The sequence below is a fragment of the Rhipicephalus sanguineus genome, chromosome 5, assembly GCF_013339695.2.
Source record: "Rhipicephalus sanguineus isolate Rsan-2018 chromosome 5, BIME_Rsan_1.4, whole genome shotgun sequence".
Lineage (NCBI taxonomy): Eukaryota > Metazoa > Arthropoda > Arachnida > Ixodida > Ixodidae > Rhipicephalus > Rhipicephalus sanguineus.
In genome coordinates, this window is record NC_051180.1 from 207,859,588 (window position 1) to 207,868,965 (window position 9,378).

Genomic DNA, 9,378 nt, shown 5'->3' on the forward strand with positions numbered 1-9,378 from the left:
GTCAGTTACCAAAGTCACAGTTCCTTCATCTTTGTTAGTGGTAATTAAATACAAGGCAGATGAAGTGAACAAGTCACGCGCGTTGGCAAAGTAATCACATTCACAAGAAGAAGAACAAAACTTTATTTGCGCAAGACTTCGTTGCCTCGAAAACAAGGCAACGCTGCGTGGTCGGGCCCCCATTCCAGGGCACCGCTGGCCCTCGCCATCCTTTCGGCCCTCCGGACCAGCCTGAGCTGGTCACCGAGGGCAGGGCTGGACAGCAATGCCTCCCATCTCAATCTGGTGTTATCCACCTCTTGCTCTTCGGTATGAGCCGTGCATTCCCATGTGATGTGGTAGAGCGTCGGTGTGCTCCCACACAATGGGCATGTCTTTGTATAAGAGCGTAAGAATTATGTAAATAAGCGAATTCTGTCTGCTCTGGCGATACAGTTCGCATATCAATGTTCATGTGTTCATGTGCCCATGTGGTATAACACTCGCTCGTTTAGAGACACATAATTAAAAAGTGCTTCTAACGACGAAAAAAAAATTACAAAATTTTCGTCTGGAGGGCAGTAAACAACACAGATGATATTTTTATCACTCTGAATTGTTAACATTTCACAGTCTAGAGTGCAGAACGTATTCCGAATTGCTGTTGCAGGAAGTGAATTGGCAATTTGCAGTGATACACCGCCACCTCTTCGAGTTTGCGCCATGTTGAGCCATAAGAAGAAGACGTGTCCTACAAAGCACGCTAAGTGTGTGGTGGTTCTGTAACCAGCGGTTACTTTTCTCCCTGTTTGATTTATTTCCCGAGTTGAGTTTATTGTGCTTTTAAGTGTAGTATCTACCTTATCTTGATGTCTGTCTCATCTCCGGGCCAGAGGGCTTTCCTCTGGTCGGCTTCTATTCCCTCTCAGGATGTACCTTTGGAGCTATTTCTGCGCAGTGGAATCAGAAGCGTCCCAGTAGCTCTGGTACCATCGAATGGTGGAGTTATTGGCATGAAGAACCCCAAGGCCATGCAGACTGAGCTTCGCACTGTGACCCCTCACTTTCTACAAATAACCCAGATCCGGCAGTTTGGACGCGGCGGCATTCTCTGCTGCTCACCAGACCAGGCCTGTATCCAGGACCTTCTAAAGTGTTCCTCTTTTGCCATACATTTGATGAGCTGCTTCATTCCTCCGCACCTTGCTTGTTGTAAAGGCCCAGTCCGTGGAGTAGACGTCAGCATAAGTCCGGCAGAAACCTTGGATGTTTTCTCAGATGCAGGTGTAGTGTCCGTCTACTGCTGCAACAGGCAAGTGAAGAATGTGAGGGTTCCCACCGAGACAGTTACTGCCATATTTGCGGGGACATCGCCTCCATCAGAGATTAAAGCATGGTCCTTACTTGCTCCACGCCCTCTTCAATGTGCTAAATGCTGGCGGTATGAACACAGTGCGAACGGATGTCGCTCTAATGTCCGATGCTGTATATGTGGGGCTGATCATAGTGCTGACGACTGTAAGTCTAATAATGAGTCATGCTGCCTATGCCAAGCCAATCGCAGAGCTGACCACTCAGAGTGCCCTGATAGGGCTAGAGTTCTACAGATTATTTACATCATTGCAGAAGCCGATGTTCGCGCAGAGAAGCTATAGCTGAAGTACAGAGCAGGACACAAGGATATGCAAGCTTAGCAGCCCGGCAGCCTCATCGCTATGGATGCATCAGTTATTTAGTCTATTTCTTCCATCGCAGAGAAAGCAGTAGAAAAATCACTTAAAAAACTTCTGCTGAACATATCAGAGACATCAAGTGGCTCAAGTCATATCTACGCAGTTGTCTGGTATTTCGGAGCAGTTATCCAAGAGTTTCCAGAATCCTTTCAGTGTATTTAATTCTTCACTTGGATCTCAATCTGATGTTCCTGGTAATAATGAGGTACGACCATATAATTCGCAAAGTACTAATCAAGAATGTCTGTCTGTTTCTTGTTCGCAAGGTATTCAGGATGTAGACATGGATGCTCGAATTCTTAAACGCACCAGGTCACCAACTAACAAGAATGAGAGTCGAATCCTAAAACCAAGAAAAGTATGAAAGAGTCTGTGACTAAGAATGATTTTTTAAAAGATAGTATTTTGGACCAAGCAGTGGCGGCTGCTTGCCTGTCATCAAAATAGTGTACCTTAAGGTTCTTCAATGAAACTGCCGATCTATTCTTTCTGCTGCCACATATTTAACATACCTTATTTCCCAACAGTCTCCGGACGTTATTTTATTACAAGAAACTTGGCTATCATCGGGTCAAAATTTTCATTTACAAAATTATAAATGTTTTCGTTTGGACAGGAATACAAGAGGTGGAGGATTAGCGTTTTTTATATCATCAAAATTTTGTCATAAAGCTAATATCGTTTTCCAGGCAATATCGTGTGATCATGAAATCTAGTATCGGAACTTTTACTTCCAGGTAGTGCGCCAATTACTTTTGTGAACAGCTACTTTCCGTCTGGCGTACAAGATGAAGGTGTTCTTGACGCCACTCAGATCTTCTGTAGAATGAACACACTATTTGTGGGTGACTTTAATTCGCCTCATGTATCTTGGGGGTACCGCACTGACGCATTAGGCAAAATTCTGTGGAACTGGATAAGTGAAAACAATTATACATGTCTAAATTCTAACCTAGCAACATTTATACGAGGTAATACGAGATCTGTTTTAGACTTATCATTCGCTAGCTCGAACCTTCTTATCTTTTCTTGGACTGTGGTTGATACTGCAACTAATAGTGATCACTGTCCAATAGTGATTGGCATTAACTATTCCTTGGTCCCATTGGATTATCAGACTCACACTTCTGCAGGCTATTCAAAAATGTTAAAACTTTACAGTCAGCTTTGTCCTCTTTGACTAGCTCTGAAAATGACATTAAAGCCATGAGTCTGTTCGGTATTAAAAAGCACTATGAAAAAATCACAGTTCACTTCACTATAGCCTCAGCAAAAGGGAATCCTATAAGTGTCGGGTGGGATTCAGATTGCGAGCGAGAATACAGGCGCAAAAAAGTCGCATGGAAAGAACTTCTTAATAAAGAGTGCCCTACTAATTGGAGTAATTATAAGTATGCCAAAGCTATGTTTAAAAGAACTGTTTTCGTGGTGAAAGCTAAACATGACGAAAACTGTTATACCTTTCTCTCAAAAAGTGGGAACAGAAAAGTTTTTTTTGGGTTTCTTAGGGCTCGTAAGTTATTTCTGCGCCCATAAACGTAGAGTATGTTGTACTAACTCCAAAAGAATTGGCTGATTTATTAGATGGAATTGCATTGGGATTACAAAAGCGCTTCACCTCTCAATTACGATCATTTTCCCCCAAACCTTCCTGTGTGAATGATTTCATCAGCGTTACTATCGAACTTGCGCATGTTGTTCAGTCACTCCCTAATTCAGCTCCTGGTCCAGACGACATTACGCCAGGCATGCTAAAATTGTTATTTGAGGTGTCGCCTCAGGACCTACCCAATCTTGTCACCCACTCACTCGGAAATTGCTGAGTTCCTTCAGATTGGAGGATTGCAAAAATAATTCCCCTGCCTAAAAAAACAAGGAGTAGGTGCACATATTGATAATATAAGACCTATCGCGCTAACTTCGCATCTTATAAACTTAATAGAAAGAGGTTTATACAATAGAATCATCAAATTTATAGCAGATATATAACTCAATATTGAGCCCATGCCAGACAGGATTTAAACCTGGATACTCCATATGGTATGCACATGTAGATTTAGAGGGACGTATTAAGCTTGCTCGTCACAGGCGGCAATATGCAGCATTAGTAACTTTAGACTTGGCTAAGGCATACGACAGTGTAGAACATGCCACCCTGCTAACTTCTTTGAAAAACGTGAACTTCCCACAATATATTATTAATTGGTTGTATGTTTTTAAAGGATAGGAAATTTTATTGTTCTCAGCGTGGCTTATCTTCCCCAAAATGTAATCAGTCCAGAGGGGTTCCTCAAGCTTCCGTTCTCTCTCCTGTTTTATGTAATGTGCTATTAAGCTCAGCTCTGTTGCACAATAACGTTCAAGTGTATGTATATACAGATGACATTGCGTTCTTCTATTCTGCATCTGATATTCACGCACTGCATGCAACATTACAATCATATTTAGGAACTTTAGAGTTATGGTTTGAACAGATTCGAATGACCCTAAATGTTAGCAAAAGTTCCGTGATTGTTTTTCCCTTGAGTGCTCCTATTAGCATTTCACTACAGTATCGACAAGAAATAATTTCCAGAATGGCTATTCAGGTGTATTTCATGAAGAAAAACTAAGCTGGCGAAATCACATTGAGCATGTTGAATCTAAGGCAACATGCGCTGTTGGAATTATTCATAAACTTGGTCGACACCCCTCTGGCCTACGTATATAGAGACAATCCAATTATGATTTACCGTATGTGCGTTCGTCCGATTTTAGAATTTGGTTGCATTTTATTCTCTGGGGGGGCCTGCATATCAAAGTAATCTCTTGGTTCTTTTAGAGTGAAAGGCTCTTCGTTGTTGTCTAGGGGTACCGAAATTTACTGCAAACGGTGTTTTATATCAAGAAGACCACGGGTATATAAATCTCAAGTTTTGTTTGGCCAAGTTCAGTTGAAACCTTTAAATGTTAACGTGCGCGACATCGTGTCAAATAACTCATTAGCCACAACAAAAATTGAATTTGATGATATATTCCCATACATTTCCAAACTTCTACCATCTAGATATTTAATAGGATTATTAGAAGACCATTTACTTCAGTTGGGAAGTGATAACGTTATTGCTACTGATGCATTCATGTGTGAAGAGAAAGCGGGAGTAGGCATTTTCTCAGAGGCCTTATCTTGGTCATTCTCATTGCGTCTCCCGGATTATAGTCCAATACTCGAAGCTGAGCTCCTAACAATTATTTTAGCCCTACGAAAACGTTCATTAAATTATTCGGCAGTTGTACTAATTACTGATTCGCTGTCCGTATGCAGATCTCTCAATTCAGCTTCTCCTTCTGAGTCTTCTATTCTGAATGCTTTCACTTCATTAATCCCTGAAATCTTGTGTACAATATGGGTACCAGGTCCTCGTGGCATATAGTGGCGGTAAGTAACCGGCGTTCGCGCGTCACACAAGTTGTTCATGTGGCTCGCAGATGAGGAGGAAGAGTAGTGGAGCCGGCGCTTGCGCTGTGTGGTTGTGCTGTTGCGCGTAACAATATTTTTAAACGAGGTGGCTGATGCTCTCGCGCGGTGGTCTCTAGATGGTCCTGTAATGAACGTTGTGCCTGCTACAGCTTTTATTGCTGAATCCAGATTCCTGAAGTATTCCTTACTAAAGATTCTATGAAAACTAAATTATCAGTTCAAGAATATGGTCATCTTTCCTTCGCTTGGGATAATAAATGGTGTCCCACGTGCAAATTGGAAGTGACAAAATTTCGATGCCGTATACCTCCACTTAATTTTTACTGTTCTAGGTCTGGTCTTGTGCCACCTCCTCTGTGTTTTTACTGTCAAGAACCTGAAAACATCGATCACTTCTTACTTACTTGCCGTCGTTTCACTAGCCTCAGCAAAAAACATTTCGAAATGTTTTTCAGAAACTTATTACTCTTAACTCTGAAAATATTCTTTCCCTTGGGGCATCTTCTCTGGGCCAAAGCAACAGGAACGTTTGCTTAGCTGTATGCGTATTTCTAGGGACACAAAAAGAATTCCTTGTTAATTATTCCCGATCAAAATTTGGTACATCGGACTTCCTCGCGCTAATTCATTTTATTCCATATGATTGGCCTATTGCTATTTTTATTGGTACATAAACTAATAATTTTTTCAATTTTTCTATATACCCTAGACGGCCGATTAGTTCATTTTCCTGTGTATAAATTATATTTCCCCACTTATATTAACCGCCGGTTTCACGGCCAATCTCCCGTAGTGGGTAAGAGCTAAGAATTAAGGGTCAAGCAAGCAAGCAAACCTTTTTTACAACCATCTTGGGAGTGATTTATCTCGTCCCGTTAAGTTGCCCGACAGAGTACGACAAACCGACCAGTGATACAGTGATCGACCCTGAGCCTCAATGTTAAGAATGGCTTTGGCTTCTTAATGGCCACACATTTTAAGGTTTGCAGGTGCAACCCCAAATTCAATTAAACAAACTTTAAAGAGCGCAGGACAGAATAAAAAGGGTAGTGAAAGTGGCTTTGTTCATGAAGCGAAGTGTTGATGCATGCGTAAGTACACCATTTTTATCCCTTCAAAATGAGAAACTTAATTATCTCGGCAACACTACGTTTTCTTCGATTATTAAGCGCAGATCACTGGACATTACGATGATGAGTGCACATTTTAACCCCGTTTATGACACTCTGCTTGAAAATCGTTGCTCTCGAGTGGAATAAAACAGCTGGACGTTGGCGCCCGTATACTGTTGATTGTGTTCCTTCGTCCACGTTCAGTTTGCGGCGAAAAGGCTTTCTTCACGTTTATATAAAAAATCCCGCCTAACGTTAAATACCTTGAAAGATCCTTCTGTATATGTATATATGTTATGATGGTGTACTTAGATTGTGTGTCCATTGAATAAATTTCACTATGAAAAAGTATGTGCCCTCAGTGGCAGAAGACGTAACCAATATACAAAGTACCAGGTAAAGCCTGCTGACATGCGGGCCCTATAGCTGCAAATCTAGTTTCTCTTAATAGGCAACCCGCCCCAAGTGTTGCAAGTTTGACTTTCTAACAACTAAATGTTCGGACCCGGAGACACATAGCAACCTCTGCGCCGCAGCTCTGATCAGTGAAATTATTTGTCCTCCTTCACAGCCGCTGGAAGTTGTGCGCCAAACAATGGCTGCGACGTCTGTGAAACAAGTAGCGACCATTTACTGAGCTCTAGTGACATGTTTCTTATCTTTATGGTGTAGGCATGTCTTGTTCAGCGGGCCTCTCGAAAAAAAAAAATACAATAAGCATATCGAAGGCACATTTGCCATTGAGAGTCTTTTTTTTCTTTTTGTCCTTCCAGATGCTTTTTTTTTCGGAATCTTGACAACATAACTCTTAAACTATAAAGATATGTATGTTGTCCATATAGACTAGGGGTTTGCGCCTACGGCATTCACATGAACTCGGTACTCAGTCTCATCTCTACAGCAAAACAACCATTCTGCAAGACTTTGCGGTTCATAGTACTAATCGTGGTTTTCTGTGGCTCACGAGTGTGTGCGTGTGTCTTTGTGTGGCGAAGGCATCCCTACAAGCATATCTCGCCAGTCTTTGTGAAATCAGTGGCAGGGACCACACAGACAGCAACACATTATCACTGCTGCTGCCCTTCGCTGTGATAAGAAGACGATTTGACGCTCTTTTCTGTTCTGTCTCGAGTCCATTCCTTGATGTACTTTCTGTATTTCAGTAATCGCTGTGAGAATTCACTTCCGAAATGTGAGAACACAGGCGCCGAAGTCGGTATAATAGGCTTCGATATGGTAACCCTGCCTGTGCTGCCTATAGAATTCAACAGACATTTAAAGGGACGAAGGGGCAGCTAATATGTAAACTGCAGGGTGGGTCATCGCCGGCTTTTGTGATGCACTTACCAGCTTCCTGCTTCCTTTATTTCTTCGTGCGTGTTGCCTTGTTAACATTCCGTTGTCTTAGTGAAATGTTCGCTTTCGAGACGAATATGTCACTTTTGTTTGGAGGTGTTTGAGTTTTTCCTTCCCTGCGTTTCACTCAACCTTTCTCTCTCTTTCTTGTGAGGTGCATAAGAGCACGACCAGTCGATCATCAAAGGACGGTATACAGTGTATAGGTAAAGAACGAAGAAAGAAAATACATGCATACTTTTGTATTGACACATTTTATTACGGGCCATTTTAATCAGCAGGCCACACCACAGGTGCTCCCAGGTATCCGCCTTGGCGCTTATCCAGACGGTAGGCGAGCGATACCTGCAGCATAGAAAAGAAAACACACCCGATCATGCACATTTGTCTACCCCCACAGAAGAAAGTACACGTTTGCAACCTTTCTGAATTATTTTAGATGTGAAGCATCTTACAGCGGAGTTCAATCCGGTGGGTGTGCGGCGTGACCATCCTTACTGCGCATGCGCAAGCCCTCTCCACACACCTCTCCATCTCCACTCCCCTCCGCCTCTCCACTTCCCCTCTCCCTATCCTTCCCCCTCTCCTTCCCCTTTCCCCCTCCCCTTCTCCACTTCCCCCTCTCCCATTTGCCTCTCTCCCCTACCCTCTCACTCCCCCTCTGAAACGCGGGCTCTACATGCCGAAACGCTGCTTGGCATCACCTCATGGTCCCCTTTAGCGGGAGATGGTGTGATTTTTTGTTCTCCTCTACATTGTATGAGAACGCGCAGTCATACTTGAACGTGTGACCTGGTCTCATGTTCTTGATAATATACAAGGATGCGCGATTCATGCATAGACAGAACTCTGTATGGGGAAGCAGCCATGACCTCGCATCCAGTGCACCTAAAGCAACTGTAGAATAAAAGAGAGCAAATGAGGAAAAGTTAGGCCAGTAATCAAAGCTCTGGGTGCTAGCATGTGATTGACGCATGCAGTATTGAAGGAATCGAGCAAAGTGCATGCTCTCGAACGTGTTCTTAAATGAAACTGCGAGGAACCTGCAAACGACGCACGTGTTCCCTCAGCAACATGTCTCTATTCGAAACATTTATCGACATATTCCAGCCACGAATCGCCCATTCAGAAATCCGCTTCCAATCCCGCCTGAAAAGAATGGTTGTTTTACCTCTTGTTCCCGTCTATGGATAATTTTACACAATGAATATTATTTAATATGAAAACACAAATATAAAATATAATAAAATGGCAATTGAGAGGCAGCAGGAAAAGTGATAGTGCAAAAACTGAGGTAATTTTATAACAACTTAATTATACTGAACTTTTTTCGTGATCGAGTACCCGCTGGTTTTCGCAATGTTACGCGTTATACGATGAACATGCAGTTACACTCACGCAGGACGCTTAAATAGAAAAATGTTACTCGGTCTTTCGAGTGAGCATGATGTGCTTTCCTTATCGTCATCATCATCGTCACCAGCCTGCACACTGCTGGATGAATGCCTCTGCCAGCGATGTCCAATTACCCATGTCTAGATGTCCGTTAAGCTTATATGAGCAAAGTGATTTTTTCTTTTGTCGAAGTCGTGACATTGTACAGGCACGGCCGCTCAATGTGGTATACAGGTCAGTTATGGACGGACGGAAAGACAGTTTTGCTCATTTGGTAGGCATAGAAATTCCTACGCATTATGCATGCCTGAGCTGAACGGCCTGTTCGAAATACGCATCTGAC